Source organism: Sus scrofa, chromosome 5, assembly GCF_054392235.1.
Source record: "Sus scrofa isolate SSC_HxYL_T2T_F1_AM1 chromosome 5, Sscrofa_HxYL_maternal_Yorkshire_Landrace_v2.0, whole genome shotgun sequence".
In the NCBI taxonomy this organism is placed as follows: Eukaryota; Metazoa; Chordata; class Mammalia; order Artiodactyla; family Suidae; genus Sus; species Sus scrofa.
This window is the reverse complement of record NC_139387.1, coordinates 15,234,739-15,258,370: the sequence shown is the minus strand read 5'-3', so window position 1 is coordinate 15,258,370 and position 23,632 is coordinate 15,234,739. Positions and strand designations below refer to the sequence as shown.

Genomic DNA, 23,632 nt, shown 5'->3' with positions numbered 1-23,632 from the left:
TACTATCCACTTTAGAGACACAATTCAGCCTGCTCACAATCCACAATCCACAGAACTCTGTGAGAGGCGATAAGGGGTGTATGTAGGTGCTCCCTGTCCTCAGAGAGTTTGTGATTTAGAGTAGAAGAGGAGTCAGTGTAGAAATAACCAGAATACAAACAATTACCCATGCCGTGTATGTTCCCTGAAATCCTCTGATGGGCCAGGCACCTTGCTAAGATGGTTGAGACACAGCGGTGAGCCGAGGAGAACTGGTACCTCTCTCTTCAGGGAAAATGCAAGTGTTAAAAATTCCTTCCTTTCTTCAACAAATATTTATGAGCATGTACTATATGCAAGCTACTCTTCTCGGAGCTGTAGATATAGCCATGAACAAAACAACCTGAACCTGAACCTGAACCTGAACCTCCCACTCCCAGAAAAGAGTCTATGGACTGAAAGTGACAGAAGGTGCTATGTTACATAGGGTGATTGGGGAAATCCTCTCTGCGAAGACCTTTGAGCAGGGACACGGTCGCATTAGAGTAGAAGCCCGAGCAGATCTCTTAGGTAGAAGGAATCACAGGTATAAAGACCTTGAAGTGAGAAGGAGTTTTGTGTGCTGGCGGAAGAGCAAAGAAGCCAGTGTGCCTGGAGGAGGTAGAGCCGGGGTGGGGGAGGGGGTTGAAGAGATAGCCGAGGTCAGATTGTGTGAGGCCTTGAAGGACTTTAGAGGTTGTTCTGAGGGTGATGGGAAGCCAGTGGAGGGTCTTGAGTGGGGGAATGCTCTAACATGGTTATTATTTTTGAATCATTCTAGCTGTTATGTAGGGACTAGATGCTGTGCATGGGAAGGCAAGGGAAGAGGGCAGGAGGGAACCATCCCTCCTGCATGTAAGACAGAATTCCTCCCACCTGACTGCCTTCAAACTGGGTCTTAAGCTTTTCCCACCTTGGGACTTGAAGTATTGGCTCTTCCTGGGTCTTTAAGCCAGCCGGCCTTGGGACTAGAACAGTGCCATGGACTCTCCTGAGCCACCAGCTTGCAGACTCCTGCAGATCCTGGCACCTGTCAGCCTCCATCCCATGAGCCTTTTTGTTCTACTCGAGAACATCTAATGGGATGAAACCTACCCACATTCTGGAAGACAATCTGTTGTACGCAGTCTATCCATTTAAATGTTGAACTCATCCTAAAATACCCTACAGAGTATGTGTAAATGCCAGCTCCATTCCTTCCCCCTCCCCCAAGCTAAGCAGGACCAAGGATGCCTCAGCCTCACCAGGTCCTCAGCTCCTTCAGCCCCTTGCTCAGCCCCTCTCCTCCCCCAACCCCGCCCCAACTTCCACAGTGGAATCATTTAAGCATCAACCCATTAGAGTAATGTTTGACCAACTATCTGGATACTTCATGGCCCAGTCAAGTGACACATAAAATTAACCATCACACTGTCATTGGGGTATACCCAACCTCTTTTTCCAGCCCCATCAGTCACTTTCTATACACTCTGCACTGAATGTATGCCCAGGAGTGGGATTGCTGGATCATATGGTAACTCTACTTTTAGTTTTTTAAGGAACCGCCATACTTTTTTTTAAAAATTTTTTTTATTACTCAAATGAATTTATCACATCTGTAGTTGCGCCATACTTTTTTCTATAGAGAGTGCACCACTTTTCCAGAAGTTACTTTTGTGTGTGTGTCTGGCTTCTTTAGTTCAAATTATTTTCATGTAATTCATTTATTGAGTATAAAATTATTTTACCCATTCTCATTGCTGAATAGATTTCTACCATATGAATATGTCATAATTTACCCATTCTACCATTAATAAACCTTTGGGTGGTTTCTGGTTTGGGGCTGTTCTAAACAATGTTACTATAAACGTGCTAATACATACCTTTTGATGCTCACACACTTGCATTTCTGGTGGGTAAATACTAAGAAATTAAATTACTGGGACTTAGGGAATGCATATATTTAGTTTTAATAGTAAAATGGTGTACCAATTTACACTCCCACAGAGAGTGTATGAGTGTACCCATTTCTCTGTAGTAGTGTCTCTATATCATTGCCAGCACTTGGGGTTGAAAAACTATTTTTTTTTTTTTTTTGCCTTTTGTTGTTGTTGCTATTTCTTGGGCCGCTCCCGCGGCATATGGAGGTTCCCAGGCTAGGGGTTGAATCGGAGCTGTAGCTACCGGCCTACGCCAGAGCCACAGCAACGCGGGATCCGAGCCGCGTCTGCAACCTACACCACAGCTCACGGCAACGCCGGATCGTTAACCCACTGAGCAAGGGCAGGGACCAAACCCGCAACCTCATGGTTCCTAGTCGGATTCGTTAACTACTGCGCCACGACGGGAACTCCTGAAAAACTATTTTTTAAGGTGGTACCTGTGGTTGAATCGGAGCTACACCTGAGGGCTTACTGCTGAGGGAATGCGAACTCTGAAAACCTTAGCCATTATGTTGCGTGTGGTACGATGATCGGCTTTTAATAGCACTGCAATGGGGCAGTGGAAAGCAATCGCCAGAACGGGTCTGGTCCATTACCTTTGAGTTCCTCAAAATGAGATGTGCTTCCCCACGAAGGCATAAAACAAGAGGTGAGAAGAGGAAAGAGAACTTCTATTTATACATATTAAAAAAAAAGCTTTATTATGAGCTATAATTCACATATAATTCATTCATTTAATGTACACAATTTAGTGGTCTTTAGTATATTCACAGATATGTGTAACCATCATAGTCAATTATAGAAAATTTCATCACCTCAAAAAAGAAATCCCATACCCTTTAGCTATCACCTGGTGTACCAACTAGCCCTAAGCAACTGCTAACCTACCTTCTGTCTCTATAAATTTTCCTAATCTGAACATCTCTATGAATGAAATCAGATCCTCTGTGGTCTTTTGTGACTGGCTTCTTTCACTTAGCATAATGTTTTCAAGGTTCATTCATGTCACGACATGCACCAGTAGTTCCTTCCTTTTTACGACTGAATAATATTCCATTGTATGAACATACCACATTTCATATATCCATTCATTCATTGATGGACTATCCATATTTTAATCATTTAAAATGTTGTTTTCTGTGTTTTATAATATGACACAGTATACTAGTATATAATTTAAAATTTTTTAAACTTTTTACTTTTTTAAACATATTTTATATTTTGGCCACGCCCATGGCATGTGGAATTTCTCAGGCCAGGGAGTAAACCTGTGACAGCAACCCAAGGTGATGCAGTGACAATGCTAGATCCTTAACCCCCTGTGCCACAGAGGAACTTTGTATATAATTTAATATATTTATGAATGAGTAAATGTACACATACATTCAAACGCTGGGGAGACAACCTCAAAGAGGCTTTACTGATAGGGATTCACAATCAATAGTGTTTTAAGATTACTGCTTTAGAATCAATGTCCTCTTTTGCTTGGGGTTAAAAGTAGGCATCTTCTCTCCTCCAAGAATTTGTTGGTTTGTTTCAGATAATCATGGTGGAAAAGGGAACAACCTGGAGTGGTCCAGCTAAATTTAAACTTAGAAAAATAAAAGAGATATAACCACATTTCTACCTCCAATGTTAAGAAGAAGTTGCTTCTAAAATTATTCTCTCTTTAGTAGCCTCTAACAGTAGAGGCTGTGCTTCTCTCAATTCCACATCTTCTCTAAGAGTCTGGCATTCAAGTCCAGCCCGGCTCTTGTGTCTGGAACATTCTTTCTGCTGTTGATGGCAATGCTGCATCTGGTAAAGCTCAAGGAGAGCACCACCTCCTACAGCAAGGATCTCAGTCAGAGCTCTTTGGTTGCAAATAACAGAACTTCACTCATTCTGGCACAGGGGTTCTCCAGGGAGGTGCACTTTTGCCACTCCTCCCAGCCCCTAGGGACTTTTGACATTGCCCAGAGACATTTCTGATCATTGTAACTAGAGAGTACTATTGATATCTGGTGGATAGAGGCCAAGAATGCTGCTAAACATCCTACAGAGCACATGGTAATCCCCAACAGCAAGGAATTATCCAGCCCCAAATACCAATGGTGCCAGTCTCTTGTGCAATATTGCCATCATCCCTTCCTACTCCCACGCCCACCCCCCATCTTTAACATAGCTATCCAGGCAGTAGCCTGTCTTTGTATCTCTCTGGCAGTGAGTTTTATTCTCCTCTGTTTACAGTCTGGCAGTCTGTTTATCTAAGTTCCAGGGCTAGGGGTTGAATCGGGGTACAGCTGCCAGCCTATGCCACAGCCACAGCAACACCAGATCCAAGCTGCACCTGCGACCTTCACCACAGCTCAAGGCAACACCAGATCCTTAACCCACTGAGCAAGGCCAGGGATGGAACACACATCCTCACAGAAACTATGTTGGGTTCTTAACCCACTGGCCACAATGGGAGCTCCCACCCACAGCTCTTAAATGCTCAATTCCCAAGTTTTTGTTTGTTTGTTTTTTTGCTAGGTCTATTGCATGTGGGAGTTCCTGGGCCAGGGATTTAACCTACACCACAGCTGTAACTAGAGCCACAGCAGTGACAACTCTGGATCCTTAACCCACTGAGCCATGAGGGAACTCCCTACATCCCCAAGTTCTTAGTTCAGAACTTGGACTAACAAGCATCAGTAAAGCCTAAGGAGCATCTCTGAGCCACAATTCCAAAGGGAAGAGACCACATTCACCCAGTTTAGGAGAGTTGTCCATCTCTCATCCCATCTGTTATGATGGGATGGCAGGATGGCTGTGCCACACCCTTACAGGGTTCAATTGCTGTGGATCAGAAAGGGCAATTCTCAGAGAAATGAGAGCCTTGCTTGAAGGTACCATGGTAACCATATAGTAACACCTGTCACTTTTTGGAAATCTTTTCCTATACTCTTCTGCCTCCTCTACTAGATGATAAGCCCCCAGGGCACATTTATAGCTCCAGTGCTAAGCACACCACCTGGCACCCTCTGGGCACCCAGGAAAGGCTCCTTGAATGAAGGGGCATTCGCTCATTTGCCTTCATACACAAATGATCATGGAAGCCCCTGTTTAAAAACCTCTCAAAACACTGCAAAATAAAGCTCAGTAAGTAAAACAACAACAACACTGAGGGTCTTGAGGCATATCCTTTGAAAAGAGAGAAAAACAAACCTGAAAAGTGCTTGCCTAGAAACTTACTGAGCATGGAATAATTTTTCTTCTAAGGCAGTCACTGTCAGTCATGGGCAGGACAACTGTTACATATAAATACTGGTGTCAAACCTCATTATGGCAGATGATTTAAAACTTCACTCAGTATTTCCTTCCACATTTCTAAAACCAGAACTTCTCTACATAAAAAAACCAAAACAAAAACAAAAAACTCACAGACCCTGCAGCCTCAGAGACAGCCTCTGTGACAGCTCCGCCCCCCACCGCCCGCCCCCGCCCCAACCAAACTTCTCAGCTCAGGTTTTACTATCTGAAACCTGCTTGTGCAAAAGTCCCATGTGGTGAGGTCAGAGTGATCATTGACATTAAACAATGAAACAATATTAAGTCTCTGTTATGGGCTGACTTGTGTGGCCCCCAATTCATAGAGTGGAGCCCAAAATTTTAGCACCTCAGAATGTGACTGCCTTTGAAGATAAGATCCTCAAAGGAGGTGATTAAGTTAAAGTAAGTCTGTTAGGATGCGCCTTAATCCCATCTGGCCAGTGTCCTTAGAAGAAGAGGAGATTAGGACACATGGTGACACAAGGGATGCGTGCACCAAAGGAAGACTGTGTGGTCACAGAGGGAAGGTGGTCACTGCAAACCAAGAAGAACCTCAGAAGACACCAACCCTGTCAGCCCCTTGATCTTGGACCTCCAGTCTCCAGAACTCTGTGTAAATACATTTCTACTGTTTAAGCCACCCTGTTCTATGGGGTTTTGTTATGGCAGCCCTAGCAAGCTAATTCAATCTCTCTCTCTAATGGCTCCTCATCCTTTCAAGCATGAGGCCTTTTTATTTCATTATTTGCTTATGATATAAATTTACTTCATTGAACCGGCAAAGGAAAAGCACAGAAAATTTAACTCCATAAAAAATTTATCAGACATACCCAGAAAGAAAGCCTGAACACCCAAGGATTGGGGCCCAGCCGAATCCAGGATGACCTCATCCTAACTCAGTTATAGGTACAAGGACCTTATGTCCAAATAAGGTCTTACTCACAGGTACCAGGGGATGAGGATTCAAATATATATTTTTTTTGGGGGGGGGGACCCAGTTCTACCCACGATAAATGGTTAAGCTTGAGGGGAATTGACTAGTAAATGCAAGAAGCACAAGTGCCACCATAACATTGTAAATCAACTATACTTCGGTAAAACTTTAAAAAATTGAAAACAAAACAAAAAGACAGTTACAGAAAGAAAGAAAGGAAAGAGAAAGAAAAGGAAGAAAGAGAGAGAGGAAAGAAGCACGTGTGCTGAGGATGTTCTTTTTCTTGATCTAAGTGCTGGTTATACTGTGGTTTCAGTTGATGAAAATTCATTCAGCTATTTCTCTATGATATGTGCCCTTTTCTCTATGGCTGTTATGCTTCCATAAAAAATTTTTCAAGTCACTTTTGTTTAGAATTCACACTTGTTTATTCTTTCGATTTATGTTTCTCTGAAATAGTAGGGAAAAGCAAATCTATCAGTGTCTTGAAATAAAGCAAAAGAAGACTGTAATTGGATATATCACCTTGGGCTTAGATTCCTCCCCTGTGTCAAGAGAATATGTCAGTAAAAGCCACAATGTAGTCAATATTTTAAAACTGATATTTTCATTCTCTGCAGTAGCATCTATACATACTTGAAAAATCTTTGTACATAAATGTCTCAGGTATTCTTATGTCTGTGTACAGATTAGGCTTGCCTGCCAAATGGATTCATAGGCATTTTGTATGGAGTTCATGGCAACTCTGCAGTCACAGGTTGGGGATCATTTGTCGAAAGCCCTGCAGAAACTAGTGTACAGCAGTGAAGAGCATGACTTTAGAGCCAGACTGTCTGGGTTAGAATCTCAGATTGTTATTTTTTTGGTATATGAAATTGGTGTGTGCCTCATTTTTTCCACGTGTAAAATGGAGTGATAATAAGGGTCTAACTCTTAAGACTGTTGTCTGAAGTTGAGTTAATACATGTTAATACACAGAAATTGGATCAGATTATATATGGGTATCAGCTATTATTATTATCAAGGTTTGCAAGGCAGAGTGAGGGTCCAAGGCTGGTAGCTGCCTGCTCCTGATTGGAGTAGATATTAGGGGTACAGATTACTTTGGGGGAGTCTTATCTTTTGGCTATTGTGAATAATGCTTCCATGAACATGAGTGTACAAATATCTGCTCCAATCCCTGCTTTCATTTCTTTTGGGTATATACCCAGAAGTGGAATTGCTAATCAAATGGTAATTCTATTTTTAATGTTTTGATTATTTGATTTGTATTGATTTTTGAACTATCATACTATTTTCCACAACACCTGCGCTAGTCTATATTCCTACCAGCAGTGCCCAAAGGCTCTAATTTCTCATCCTTGCTAACACTCACTTTCTGTTTTTTTTGTTTGTTTGTTTGTTTGTTTTTCTTTTTTGGGGTCACACTTGTGGCATATGGAAGTTCTCAGGCTGGGGGTCGAATCAGAGCTGCCGGCCTACACCACAGCCACAGAAATGCAGGATCCGAGTCACATCTGCAAACTACTCCACAGCTCATGGCAACACTAGATCCTTAACCCACTGAGCAAGGCTAGGGATCAAACCCGCATCCTCATGGATCCTAGTCAGGTTCATTACCGCTGAGCCATGACAGGAACTCCTTGTTTTGTTTTTGATAATAGCTATGATGGTTAATTTTATGTGTTAATCCACTGGGCCACAGTGCCCAGAAGGTTGGTCAAACTTTATTCTGGGTGTTTCTCTGGGGATGCTTTTAGATGAGATTAATGTTTAAACTTGTGGACTTTTTTTTTAATTGTTATTTCCCCAATACAATTTTTTTCCTGCTGTACAGCGTGGTGACCCAGTTACACATACATGTACACATTCTATTTTCTCACATTATCCTGCTCCATCATAAGTGACTAGACATAGTTCCCAGGGCTACACAGCAGGATCTCATTGCTAATCCATTCCAAAGGCAACAGTCTGCATCTATTAACCCCAAGCTCCCAATCCATCCCACTCCCTCCCCCTCCCCCTTGGCAACCACAAGTCTATTCACCAAGTCCATGATTTTCTTTTCTGTGGAAAAGTTCATTTGTGCCATATGTTAGATTCCAGATATAAGTGATATCATATGGTATTTGTCTTTCTCTTTCTGACTTATTTCACTCAGTATGAGAGTCTCTAGTTCCATCCATGTTGCTGCAAATGGCATTATTTTGTTCTTTTTTATGGCTGAGTAGTATTCCATTGTGTATACATACCACATCTTCCTAATTCAATCATCTGTCGATGGACATTTGACTTTTTTTTTAACAGTATTTTTATTTATTTATTTATTTTTAAAATTTTTTATTTTTGTCTTTTTGCCATTTCTTGGGCCGCTTCCATGGAATATGGAGGTTCCCAGGCTAGGGGTCTAATCGGAGCTGTAGCCGCCGGCCTATGCCAGAGCCACAGCAACACCAGATCCGAGCTGCGTCTGCAACCTACACCACAACTCATGGAAACGCTGGATCCTTAACCCACTGAGCAAGGCCAGGGATCGAACCCGCAACCTCATGGCTCCTAGTTGGATTCGGTAACCACTGAGCCATGACGGGAACTCCTACATTTTTTTTTTTATTTTTATCTTAAATCAACATATTGGAATACAGCATTTCACATCCTGTACAGACGCGAAGTTTATTTACTGAATACATGAAATCTCTAAAACAATAATTTGACCATTATTCAGAAGCTGAGTATTTTTTTTCCTATTTTAGAGCAAAATATAACCTCAATTGTTTCAGTAGTATAAAATAATAAAATCATTGATGTATCTCTCTTTAATGAAGCATTTATATGTTTCACGATATTCTGAATGTTTTGACTTTAAAAATTTAGTAGTTTAGAAATTACTATGAGGGAGTTCCCTTCATCAGAGTTAATGAACCTGACTAGGATCCATGAGGATGAAGGTTCGATCCCTGGCTTTGCTCAGTGGCTTAAGGATCGGTCATTGCCATGAGCTGTGGTGTGGGTTGCAGATGCAGCTCGGACCTGGCATCACTGTGGCTGTGGCATAGGCCAGCAGCAGTAGCCCCAATTCAACCTCTAGCCTGGGAACTTCCATAGGCTGTGTGTGCAGCCTTAAAAAAAAAAAAAAAAAAAAAAAAAAGGCAGAAAAAGCAAAAAAAAAATTTTAGAAAGTCGATGGGCTTTGAATAAAGCAGACTCCCCTTCATAATGTAACTGAGCTTCACCCAATCAGTTGAAGACTAGATTGGAACAAAAAGACCTACAAGCAGTAGGGATTCTCCAGCAGCTGGCTTTTGGACTGGAACAGGAACACTGGCTCTTCACAGACTTTGAACTGGAATCATCAGCATCAGCTCTCCTGGTACTCCAGCCTCTCGGCCCACCCTGCAGATTTTGAACTTAGCAGCCCTTTAATCATGTGACTCAATTCCCTACCAGAGGATAGGATATACATATTTATACTATCCTATAGGTTCTGCTTCTCTGGAGAAGCCTAACACAATAGGCATCTTAATGGGTGTGAAGGTCTCATTAGTATTTGAATATGTATTGTAAGTAGATGCATAGTACATACACACTGTATGTAAAACTTTTCTTGAGACTTCCCATGAGCCAAGCACTGCCCTCAGCACTTTACACATCTTAACTTGTGTGATGTGCACAATAGCCCTCTGAAGTAGGCATTGTTACGACCTCTAATCTATAGATGAGAGAAGGCAGGCACATGGAGATTAAATAACACTGGTCTAAGGTCATGCAGCTGGTATGTGGTTGAACTCAGCAGTCTGGTTCCAGAATCCATGCATTTGCCAAATGATGCTCAGACACCTTCTGTTCTAGTAGCTACAGTTAATTCTAATCACCCCTGTGACTTCTTGTGCACTAGCTTTCTCTTTCCATCCCCTGTCCCTCTTTCTAAAAATCCTTCTGTACTTCTGCTTCTCCAGATTAGTCAAGGCTGGGTACTGCAATATTCCCTATTGTGGTTTGTGGTGTTAAGGGGAAGAATGATGGTTTCTGGTCCCGACAAAACCCTGAAAATATGCCCTTGCAAAAAAAAAAAAAAAAAGAGGAACTGCTAAATCTTTTACATTGGAAGGGGAAAAATTAAGTCATTTAAAAAGGAAAATCATTCCCTTAATGTATTTCAGCCCAATAATTAAAGTGTACTCACGTATTAATTATACTTCAAGACTCTCCTTGCCCTGCTTTTCGGGGCTCTCCTTTTCCTGGGGTTAAGTGAGGACAAGCTTTTTGAGTTAGCACTGAATTCCATTTCAAGAAAAGCCTCACAGGGCTGGTTAGGCGAAGATTCCCATCCAAAAGAATTGCCCAGCCAAGCAATTAAGTCACTTTCAGAAGTTGCTAACTTCCAGCTGACCTTTGTGGAAGCTTGAACCACAGTTATAACTCACAGGTTTGATTTTTTTTTTTTTTTTAAGATCAAACTCCTCCTCCAGGAAAAAAAAAAAAAATGCATCCAACACTTGAAACTTGGAAACAGTACTAAGCCAGATCCCTCTCTTAAGAACTGCTGCAAATGTTTTCACATCCAGTTGACCTTACTGTGTCCCATCTTTCAAAAACCAAAGCCTGAATAATTTCATCAAAGCAGTTTGCTTTGACCTTGGTGGGATTCCCAGGATAATTGTCTTCTGCAGTGTGTCTTGGAAATGTGGACTCTCTAAGGCTGCAAAGCTTTAGCTACTGCTAGAAAGAGGCTTAGCAGGGCATGTCATACCTCAAACGGTAGCAGAGACTTTTTCGTTCTTTTTGTGGCTGCACCTGCAGCACACAAAAGTTCCAGAGCCAGGGACTGAACCCATGCCACAGCAGTGACCTGAGCCATGGTGGTGGCAATGCCAGGTCCTCAGCCCACTGAACCACCAGGGAACTCCAATCAGAGTATTTTATTTTATTTTATTTTTGTCTTTTTGCTATTTTTGGGGGCCACTCCCATGGCATATGGAGGTTCCCAGGCTAGGGGTCTAATCGGAGCTGTAGCCACTGGCCTACGCCAGAGCCACAGCAACGCAGGATCCGAGCCGCGTCTGCAACCTACACCACAGCTCACAGCAACGCTGGATCGTTAACCCACTGAGCAGGGGCAGGGATCGAACCCGCAACCTCATGGTTCCTAGTCGGATTCGTTAACCACTGCGCCACGACGGGAACTCCCCAATCAGAGTATTTTAAATCAGAGATGGATCCAAAGATGATCAAATCATACTTGTTAAGTTTATAGATGAGGAAATGGAAGCTCAGAAGGATCATGAGAAGACACCAAAGGATTTTAAACCTGGAGGACCAAGAGGGCTCTTCTGTTGAACTCATAAACTCTGTGGGTGAGACAAAGGAAAGAATCAGAGATACTCCTGTAGGTTGGAACAATGGGACTATACTAGCATGGTAAAATACAATAAACAGTAATAATGAAGCTCTGCTTCCAGCTGCAGAACCAGCAAGGCTTTCTAATAATTCAAGGATGTGGGACAGGCAGGGTTTGGCTGACTGCAATTTCTGTATGAGTCTGCAGAGACAGTGACCAGCCAGATGTTTAAACACTTAATTAAATTCTAATAATGGCACAATTATGTTGTGGTAGTATATGAATAAATCCTAGAAGGACACATAAAATTGTTCATGGTAGTTATCTTTGGGCGGTAGAACCAGGAAGAAGAGAGGGCTGTAATTTTACTTTAGACATATTGTGCTACTTGAGTTATTTTATGAACATTTTATTAATTTTGTAGTAAGTGAATCTTAAACATTTTTTAAAAATAGGGATTAACAAATAACTGAAGCGGAGTTCCCGTCGTGGCTCAGTGGTTAACGAATCCAACTAGGAACCATGAGGTTGTGGGTTTGATCCCTGGCCTTGCTCAGTGGGTTAAGGATCCGGCATTGCCGTGACCTGTGGTGTAGGTTGCAGACACAGCTTGGATCCCATGTTGCTGTGGCTCTGGCGTAGGTCGGCATCTACAGCTCCGATTAGACCCTTGGCCTGGAAACCTCCATATGCCGCAGGAAGCGGCCCTAGAAAAGGCAAAAAGACAAAAAAAAAAAAAAAAATACTGAAGCAGAAGGAAAGTGTCCAGACAAAGGGCAGGGATGTGCCAGATAGATTGTATGGGATGGCTAGACTTGGGCATCGAAGGGACATCAATAAGTTAAAATACTGTATTCAGGAGGAATGAGGTCACAGTGGTAGAGGCAGCTGTGAATCAGGTCCCAAAGGGAATTATTGAGCAAATTTAGCTAACTTCAAATTTTCCAAAACTCAGCATGTGAAACAGAGACTTACTGTCTACCTCACTTTGAAGCGCTAGTATACGGAAATTCATTTGTTCAATCATTCATAAAATAACACAAACAAGGTGTGTCTTCCTTAAAAAGTCATTTCTCCAAGCAAAGAATTAGATTGCTTTAAGAACAATGAGCTGCTTATTCTGAAACATATTCAAGGAATCCTTGGCTGATCAATTCTCAGAGACACCTGCATTTTAAGAAGGAAGGATTAGGAAAAGTCTAATGATTTTTATCAATTTATGCTGATACCATGCTTAAAAATACTGCAAAGATGGAATTCCCATTGTGGCTCAGCAGGAACAAACCCTACTAGTATCTATGAGGGTGCAGATTTGATCCCTGGCCTCGCTCAGTGGGTTAAGGATGTGGCATCGCCATGCGTTCTGTGTTACTGTGGCTTTGGGGTAGGCTGCCAGCTGTAGCTCTGATTAGATGCCTAGCCTAGGAACTTCCATATGCTGCGGGTGTGGGCCTGACAAAGAAAATACTGCAAAGGCTCCACAGCAATGTAAAGGAAGGACAAATTTCTCCCTGTGATGTGCAAGGCCCTTCAGGATGCTGCCCTGACCACTGTTTTCAGTGCCACCTCCATTAGGCACCTACTTCCCAGCCTCCCTGGTCCATTTGTCAAAGTACCTTCTCACCACTGTCTTTTCTTTTCTAGAATGCCCTTTCTGCTTCCTCGACTTAATGAAAGGCAACTCGTTTTTCAATTTGGGTCACCAAATACCACCTTGCTTCGAAATCTTCCCTCTCTCGTAAGTATTACTTTTGGGGCGGCGGGGGGGCTCTGCCACCCACAGGCATACGGAGGTCGAATCTATGCTGTAGCTGCTGGCTTATGCCACAGTCATAGCAACATGGGATCCGAGCTGGGTCTCCGAGCGACATACACCACAGCTCAGGGCGACACCAGATCCTTAAGCCACTGAGGGAGGCCAGGGATGGATCCCACGTCCTCATGGATGCTAGTCAGGTTGGTTAACTGCTGAGCCACGATGGGAACCCCTAGGTTTCAAAGCCGACGGTCACTGGTGGGAATTCATAGTCATTCCCAGTAATTTACAGTCAGGGTCCTCTTTACTTGGTCAGTGCCCACACGATATCAGAAGTTAAAAATGTAAAAACATGGTAATACTTCTAATACTGTCATGGTAATACTTCTAATATTGTGTTACGGTTAATTTTCTAGGCGCCTGTATCTCTGTTAGATCATGAGCTCCTTGAGGTCAAGATCATATCCAGTCAAATCCAGATCCTCGAGGCTTAATAAAAGGCCTGCTGCTTCCCAGCTATCTGGAAATCTGAGTTGAATGGATTAGTGGACTTTATATATCTCTGGTTGTAATGCTCACCGACCAGTTAAAATTTGCAACTTCCAAAAGCAGTTACCCCCTTCATGCTTAAAGACTTTAGGGGAAATCAGTATGCTATACAAAGACAGTATTTCTCACTACTTTAGAGGTCTTTGGGAACGTTCTGAGAATACACCTAGATGATGTAGTTAAACCTTCAAACAGGCAGACATACCAGTGATCGCCATTCTTAGAACGGGTAGAATGAGCCCTACAATGGAGTTCCCATTGTGGCTCAGCAGAAACGAATTTGACTAGTATCCATGAGGATGCAGGTTCGATCCCTGGCCTCAATCAGTGAGTTTAGGACCCGGCGTTGCTGTAAGCTGTGGTGTAGGTCACAGATGCAGCTTGGATCCTACGTTGCTGTGGCTGTGGTGTAGGCCAGTGGCTACAGCTCTGATTCAACCCCTAGCCTGGGAACCTCCAAGTGCAATGGAGGTGGCCCTAAAAAGACCAAAAAAAAGGGGGGGGGATAATGAGCCCTCCAATGAAATGTACTGTAAAGGATAATCCAAATTGAGTGCAACAGATCAGACTTTGAATTATGTTAAGTGCTAGCCATGCAAGGTTGAGTAAGTTATTCCTGTATCTAAGCCTCAGTTTTCTCATCTATAAGAAGAGGATAAAGATGGTTGTTAGAAGGAGGATTTCATAGGATCCTGCATACAAAGCACTAAACTCAGTGTTGGCATTAAAAGTACATACCTTTTACAGAGTGCCCTGGTTTGGCAGCTATAGAAACAACCTTGGATTCACAAACAGCTGCTACCTGTTATAACTTCCTCTGGCTTCATATAATACATATTTCTAGTGCCTGATTCCCAAAAGGCATGGTGAGATGTTGAATACACTCAAACATGGATTTCAATGTTTGTAGCATTTGGATTCCAAAAGGAATATGCTTTCATATTTGCTATGTTTTAAAGTTACACTTTTTGCCTTAAATTCAGCAGCAAATGGGCTTGACCCATTTGTATTAAGGCCCTTACAGGAGCAGAGCATTGTGGCATGCACTTAAATCCAAATTAAGATCTAAATCTGAAGAAAATCACCTTTTAAAAGAACCAAACTCCATGAGGAGAGAAAGTAGGCCAAACACCTACTGGACAAACTGTTAGAAGGGATCCACCATTTCTTTTAACTTTTGCGACTTGTCACTGGCACTAAAATAAATGCACATGTGCCAATACCTATTATTTCCCCACTTTCAAAAAAGGTCAGCATTCAAACAATACAGAAGATCCTGAACTCATAATAACGATCCTTCTCAGGGAAAGTTTAAGTTCTGGTTCTGCATATTTCTGGCTATGTGATTTTGTCATGTCAACACTTCGGAAGCTCATTTCCTGTTTTCCAACCTCTAAAATGAGGATAATAACGTAGCTTTGCCAGTCCCTTGACCTGTGACTCAGTTTTCTTTCCAACCTATACAACAGGGCTAACAATACCTACCTCAAGGTTTGTTGTGAAGACTAAATGAAATATATATATGTAAATAAATATACATGTATAATATTTATGCTATATACTGTATGTTATATACTTAGTAATTAATATACATTTATGCTACACATAGCATAAATATACACTAGTGTTTATAATATGCACTGGAATATTGGATTATAGCTATCCTTGTGGATGTGAAGTGGTATCTCACTATAGGTTTTTATTTTATTTTTTGTTTTTTTGCCATTTCTTGGGCCGATCCCGCAGCATATGGAGGTTCCCAGGCTAGGGGTCTAATCGGAGCTGTAGCCGCCGGCCTATGCCAGAGCCACAGCAACACGGGATCCAAGCCGCGTCTTCGACCTGCGCCACAGCTCACAGCAACGCTGGATCCTTAACCCCCTGAGCAAGGCCAGGAATCGAACCCACAACCTCATGGTTCCTAGTCTGATTTGTTAACCACTGAGCCACAATGGGAACTCCATCACTATAGGTTTTTTGTTTTTTTTTTTTTTTGTCTTTTGTCTTTTTTGTTATTGTCGTTGTTGTTGTTGTTGCTATTTCTTGGGCCGCTCCCGCGGCATATGGAGGTTCCCAGGCTAGGGGTCCAATCGGAGCTGTAGCCACCGGCCTACGCCAGAGCCACAGCAATGCGGGATCCGAGCCGTGTCTGCAACCTACACCACAGCTCACGGCAACGCCGGATCGTTAACCCACTGAGCAAGGGCAGGGACCGAACCCGCAACCTCATGGTTCCTAGTCGGATTCGTTAACCACTGCGCCACGACGGGAACTCCACTATAGGTTTTTTTTTTTTTAAATCTTTTTTTTTTTTTGCTTTTTTTTTTTTTAGGGCCGCACCTGCGGCATATGGAGGTTCCCAGGCTAGGGGTCCAATCGGAGCTACAGCTGCCAGCCTAAACCACAGCCACAGCAATGCAGGATCTGAGCCTTGTCTGTGATCTACACCACAGCTCATGGCAAAGCTGGATTCTTAACCCACTGAGCGGGGCCAGGGATCAAACCCACAACCTCATAGTTACTCATTGGATTTGTTTCTGCTGCACCACAACAGGAACTCCTAAAAAAATCTTATAACTGTATTTATTGTCTAACATCTTAGGAACATTTTGGGGGTGTTTTTTTATTGAAGTTTATTTTATGTATGGTATTATATAAATTCTAGGTGTACCATATAGTGATTCATGATTTTTAAAGGTTATACTCCATTTATAGTTATAAAATATTGGACTTCCCGTGTGGCTCACAACATAATTACTCGGCATTGCTTCTGCAGTGGCTGTAGCCTGACCCCTAGCCTGGGAACTTCCATATGCCGCAGGTATGGCCACTTGTTTAAAAAAAAAAAAAATAGGAGTTCCCGTCGTGGCGCAGTGGTCAACGAACCCGACTAGGAACGATGAGGTTGCGGGTTCGGTCCCTGCCCTTGCTCAGTGGGTTAACAATACGGCATTGCCGTGAGCTGTGGTGTAGGCCAGTGGCTATGGCTCTGATTCGACCCCTAGCCTGGGAACCTCCATATGCCGCAGGAGCGGCCCAAGAAATAGCAAAAAAATAATAATAATAAATAAAATAAAATAAAATATTGGCTACAATATATTCTCATAGCTTATTTTACATGTAATAGTCATACCTCTTAATCCCCTACCACTATATTACCTTCCTCCCTTTTTTCCCCCATTGGTAACCACTAGTTTATTCTCTACATCAGTGAGTCTTTTTCTTTTTTGTTATATTCACTGATTTGTTGTATTTTTTAAATTCCACATATAACTGATATCATACAGTATGACATTTCACTTAGCATAATGCTCTAAAGTTCATGAAGTTAATCCATGTTGTAGCAAATGGCAAAATTTCTTTTAATGGCTGAGTAGTAGTCCATTGCATTTATCTTCTTTATCTAGTCATCTGTTGATAAACACTTAGGTTGCTTCCATATCTTGACAACTGTAAATAATACTACTTTGAAATTGGGGATGTGTGTATCTTTTCAGATTAGTGTTTTTGGGTTTTCTTTCTTTCTTTTTTTTTTTTTTTTTTTTGGTCTTTTTGCCATTTCTTGGGCCGCTTCCGTGGCATATGGAGGTTCCCAGGGTAGGGGTCAAATCGGAGCTGTAGCCACCGGCCTACGCCAGAGCCACAGCAACGCGGGATCCGAGCCGCGTCTGCAACCTACACCACAGCTCACCGCAACGCCAGATTGTTAACCCACTGAGCAAGGGCAGGGACCGAACCTGCAACCTCATGGTTCCTAGTCAGATTCGTTAACCACTGTGCCACGATGGGAACTCCTGGTTTTTCTTTTTTAGGTATGTACACAGGAGTAGAATTGCTGGGTCATATAGCAGTTCTATTTTTAGTTTTTTTGAGAACTCTCCATACTGTTTTCCACAGTGGCTGCACCAACTTATATTCCCACCAACAGTGTAGGAGGGTTCCTTTTTCTCCATATCCCCGTCAACATTTGCTGTTTGTGTTCTTTTTGATGATCGCCATTCTGACAGGTGTGAGGTGAAATCTCACTGTGATTTTTTTTTCACAGCGTATTATGTTTTATTATTAGATTTCTTCTAGTCATTCCAAAGAAAGTTTTTTATTATAGCTGATTTCCAATGTTATGCTAATTTCTGCTGTACACCAAAGTGACCCAGTTATATATATACATGCATTATTTTTTTCACACTAGCCTCCATCCTGTTCCATCACAAGTGATTGGATATAGTTGTGGTTTTGATTTGTGTTTCCCTGATGATTGGCGATGTTGAGCATCTTTTCCTGTGTATCTTGGCCATCTGCTTTTCTTTGTAGAAATGTTAGCCATCTGCATCTCTTTGGAGAAATGTCTATTCAGGTCTTCTGCCCGTTTTTTGATCGGGTTGTTTGTTTTGATGTTGAGTTATAGGAGCCGTTTATGTATTTTTGGATATTAACCCCTTGTTGGTTGTGTCATTGGCAAATATTTTCTCCCATTTCATAAGTTGTCTTTTTGTTTTGTTGATGGTTTCCTTTGCTGTGCAAAAGTTTTTAAGTTTGATTAGGTCCCATTTGTTTATTTTTGCTTTTGCCTTGGGAGACTGATTTTTAAAAGTTTGCTATGATTTGTGTCAGAGAATGTTTTGCCCATATTCTTTTGGTATCATCTTGTATTTAGGGCTTTAAATGATTTTGAGTTCATTTTGTTTATGGTGTGAGGGAGTGTTCTGATTATCATTGATTTACATGCAGCTGTCCAGCCTTCTCAATACCACTTGTTGAAAAGAGTGTCTTTTGTCCAATTTATATTCTTACCTCCTTTGTTGCAGATTAATTAACGATAGTTGAGTGAGTTTATTTCTGTACTCTCTATTCTTTTCCATTGATAGATATGTATGTTTCTGTGCTAGTACTTCATTATAGTTTTAATTTGTATTTTAATAATCTTTTGATGTGCACATTAACCATTTGTATGTCTCCTTTGGTGAAATGCCTATTCAAATAGTGGGCTAATTTTTAAATTGGGGTTTTGTTGTTTTAGAGTTGTAAGAGTATTTTATATATTCTAAATATAAGTCTTTTAACAGATAAGCAATTTGTAAATATTTTATGCCAGCCTATAGCTTACCTTTTTGCTGTCTTAGGTGTTTTGCTCTTGTTGAGGCCCCTGTGAATTGAGTTGTTTTCTTAATTCCATTTTCAAGTTGCTTGCTGCCAGCATAAAGACATGCAATTGATTTTTTTTTTTTTGTATATTGATCTTATTTCTTGTGATCTTGCTAAAAATCATGTATTATTTCTAGCAGGATTACTTTTTAAAAAGTTTAAATATTCCTTAGGATTTTCTATGTATAGGACCTTGCTTTTTTTTTTTTTTTTTAAATTGGGGTGAAGTTCTCATAACATAAAAATTAACCGTTTAGAAGTTTACAGTTTGGCTGCATTTAGTGCATTCACATTGTAAGGTAGTCGCTACCCCTCTGTATGTTCAAAACATGATGCCCTCAAAGAAAACTCGAGACCCATTAAGCAGTCACTCCCCATTTCATCCTCCAACCGTCAGGCCCTGGCAACCATCTGCTTTCTGTCTCTATGGATTTGCCTATTCTGGATAGTTCACATAAACGGAATCATGCAGTATGGGATTCTTTGCGTCTGAGTTTTTTCAACTCAGCATATTTTCTAAGTTGAGCTGCACTGTAGTATGACTCAGCACCTCATTGCTTTTGAAGGCTGCATAATAGACCACTGCATGTATGTATCACATTTTGTTTATCCATTCATCCGTTTGCGGGTCTGAGGGGATCCCCATCATTGGGCAATTGCAAATAGTCCTACGATGAGCATTTGTGACAAGCATCTCTTTGAGTCTCTGTTTTCATTTCTTTTGGGTCTACACCTAAGAGTGGAATTGATGTATTACGTGGTAATTCTATGTTTAACTTCTTGAGGAACTGCTTTCCACAGCATGTGCACTGTACTACATCCTCACTAGCCATGTACGGGGCTCCAAAGTTCCACATCCTCACTAAAACTGGTTATTTTCCTTTCTTTTAAAATTATAACCATCCTCATGGGTGTAAACCAGTACCTCATTGTGGTTCCGATTTGTATTTCCCTAATGAAATCATGCTTTGTCATTCTATATTTTTAGTTGTTTTCTTAGTGATTGCTTTAGGAATTATGTGTCTTAATGTATCACATTTTACTTGAAGTTAGGCCTGACTTTATTTGAGTAAAATGTAACAAATTTGCTCCAACATATCCCCCTTTTATGCTATTATTGTCATAGACATTACATCTATATGTATTGTAAACCAGATACTACAATGTTATAATTACTGCTTTACGCAGTTTATGCCTTTTAAAGACATTAAGGGAAGATAAGAGACAAAATATGTTTATGCCATTTTTACATTTACCCGTATATTTACCACTCGCCTCTTTCTGTCCATTCAGATTATCATCTGGTGTCATTTTCTTTTAGTCTGATGGATTTCCTTTAGCATTTAGTTTAAGGCAAGTCTCCTAGCCACATACTCCCTCAAACTTTGTTTCTCTGCTAATATTATTTTGCCTTCATCTTTGAAGACTGCTCTGTTGGATATAGAATTCTCTTTTGACAGCTTGTTCTTTCAGCATTTTGAATATGCTATTCCATCCCTCATTGCCCTCTGTTGTTTCTGATGAGAAGTCAGCTAATAGTCATGCTACTCTTTTCCTGTATGTTATTTTCCTCTTGTTGCTTTTAAGATTTTTATCTGTTTTTTGGCCTTCAGTAGTTTGACTATTAGGCGTCTAGGCGAGGGTCTCTTTGTGCTTATCCTACTCAGGGTTTTACAACTTCGTAGATCTATAGATTAATAGATTTTTTTTTTTTTGGTCTTTTTAGGGCCGCACCTGCAGCATATGGATGGTCTCAAGCTAGGGTGGAATCAGAGCTGCAGCTACCAGCCGACACCAGAGCCACAGCAATGCGGGATCCAAGCTGCATCTGTGACCGACAACGCAGCTCACAGCAATGCTGGATGCTTAACCCACTGAACAAGGCCAGGGATAGAACCTGCATCCTCATGGATACTAGTCGGGTTTGTTTCTGCGGAGCCACAGCGGCAACTCCCACTGTGCGGAGAACTTATCTAGCTCTTGTGACTCATTTCCAGGATTTCCCTGTTAAATTTCTGGTTGCCCATTCTGCCACTCACCCCAACCAGCAATTCAACTTCAAACTAACACAACCATGAGCTTTCCCTATTTGTTACCTACCAAGTTTGTTACTTTTCCTGATAATGTGCTGGGCACAGTTTTCTCTTCCTCTACTCCAAATCAAGCCCCCTCCAGCAGGAAAGCTACTGATATTTATAGACTAACCTGCTCTGGTAGCACTACTGTGCTGAGAGCTAGGTGGAAGGATTGGAGCAATTCCAGGCAAGAATGCCATAGACTTCTTCTGTCTTACCTGAAATTCAGCAGTTTTTCATGAATAAATAATTTTCTATTTCCTTTGGTCAGTTTCCAGAGGTTTGAGATGATCCTTTTTGAAGAATTTTGTTCAGTTTTATTTTTTTATTTTTATTTTTGCAGGGGGGAGGAGAATTTACCTTTTTCTCTCTGTCCTAGCCAGAAGTTCTGCCTGCACATACATTTTTAATGCTTTCGATGCAGAAAGATAAATTGCCCTCTAGAAAGATTATGCCAATTTGTGCTTCTATCAGTAGTATATGAGAATGCCAATTTTCTCATAATTTTTCCAGGATTGGATAATAGCTTTAAATAAATCTATCATAATTTATAGGTGAAATCTTACCACTATGAGTTTGATTTAAATTCCTCTAATTGATATTACTTCAAGGAGCTTCAGAATAAGAAAAGGTGATATTATGCATGTCAAGATTCTCTGGATGTAAACATTTTCTATAGAAATGCAAGGCATATATTACTATTTTGCAATACTTTAAGTCTGACCACAAAACAAAATAGTTCTTACAAATCCCAGAACACAAAGATTTCTGGGATAATCCCAGAAAGATCCCTGCTATATATCTGGAGAACTCAGGGTTTAATGCATAAATCATACTCATCCTTGGGGAACATTAGTGGTGATGTTCCAGAAAACCAAGGTTAGAATAATTTCTTAGTAAATGCAGGAACTGGGGGAAGTAGAACAAACCACAATTCCACCTGACAGCTTGGTGCTTGCAGACCAGTTCAGATGTGGATTTAACATTTGAGACTGTCAAGACGATGGTTCTATGACAGTGCCTTACAACTTTTCAGGAATGGCATATGAAATACTGGAAGAATTTCCTCTGAAGAGAACAAGGGAATAAAGAAAATCCACAGAAAGTCAATAAAACCTAGGGGATGAGGGCATGAGCTTCTTTTTCTCTTTATAACATAACACATATTCATTGTAGAAAACAGAAAATTCAGCTACAGAAAAGAACACAACTTCTACTCATTGTCCCATCACCCAACAAAAACCACTGTTGTAAATTTGTGTATATCTTTGGGTTTTTTGTTTGTTTGTTTTCGTCTTTTTGCCATTTCTTGGGCCGCTCCCCCGGCATATGGAGGTTCCCAGGCTAGGGGTCAAATCAGAGCTGGAGCCGCCAGCCTTCGCCAGAGCCACAGCAATGCGGGATCCGAGCCTCGTCTGCGACCTACACCACAGCTCATGGCAATGCCAGATCCTTAACCCACTGAGCAAGGCCAGGGATTGAACCCACAACCTCGTGGTTCCTAGTCGGATTTGCTAACCACTGTGCCATGACAGGAACTCCTATCCTTGGTTTTACATATGGAAAAGAGAAAGAAAAGAAGAGGTATTTTTTAATCCATGGGAGCTTTTTAAAACTCTGCACTTCTCTTTAGCCCTTCAGTTGAGAAAGGAGGCTGCCAAGAAGTCAGAACAATGGAAGCTAAGCAAAGATACAGAATCAATTTCTGAAGACCACGAGGGAAGAAGCTGATGAAGACTCTATGTATAGTTAGATAATGGGACGTTTCATCCCTGGAAAGATAATATTAATAACTGCTGGAGGAGGGGAGAACTGTGGAGCAAAGAATCTTGAGGGTGAGCAGTGCTGCTCAAACCACCTGTGGCAATAGATCAGTTTTAAATTTCCAATCCAGGAGTTCCCGTCATGGCGCAGTGGTTAACGAATCCGACTAGGAACCATGAGGTTGCGGGTTCGGTCCCTGCCCCTGCTCAGTGGGTTAATGATCCGGCGTTGCCGTGAGCTGTGGTGTAGGTTGCAGACGCGGCTCAGATCCCGCGTTGCTGTGGCTCTGGCGTAGGCCAGTGGCTACAGCTCTGATTTGACCCCTAGCCTGGGAACCTCCATATGCCACGGGAATGGCCCAGAGAAATAGCAAAAAGACAAAAAAATAAAAATAAAAATAAAAAAATAAATTTTCAATCCATCCTAGGGTGCTGCTTTCATGAATTATTAAAAAAAAAAAAAGGGTTATGCATTGAGATGTCACAACAATTTCAAATTGCTATAAGTTAGTCTACATATCTGCAGTTATTACATTCTAATAATAAACAGTTTGAAGGCCAGCACAGGTCTATAGATGCCACATTGGGGAGGACTGAGTAGAGAGATCACTTGGAGCTAATGTGCGTTCACTGAGAATAATTCCATTTGGCTCCTATACCCTTGCTTCCCTCCTGTTGCCTTTTTTCTTATTAAAAATATTACCTCCTCTTGCTATGAATATTAGTAATACTTCCTAAATGGAATCTGATATCAATTCTCTATAAGCCACAGTATTCTAATAGTAAAGCTGGAATGGAAGGTGGTGAGCTTCTAATCACTGCAAAATCACAATCAGATAGT

General features: G+C 41.4%; 1 long non-coding RNA gene across 1 annotated transcript in view; it reads left to right on the top strand.

Annotated features, from left to right (window-relative positions):
* LOC102157760 (uncharacterized) overlaps nt 1–23,632 on the top strand; it is a 185,178-nt gene that overhangs the window by 81,461 nt on the left and 80,085 nt on the right. Inside the window, exon 3 of the long non-coding RNA XR_014803142.1 lies at nt 13,151–13,244. This is a non-coding gene — a long non-coding RNA (uncharacterized LOC102157760). The remainder of the gene's footprint in view (nt 1–13,150; nt 13,245–23,632) is intronic.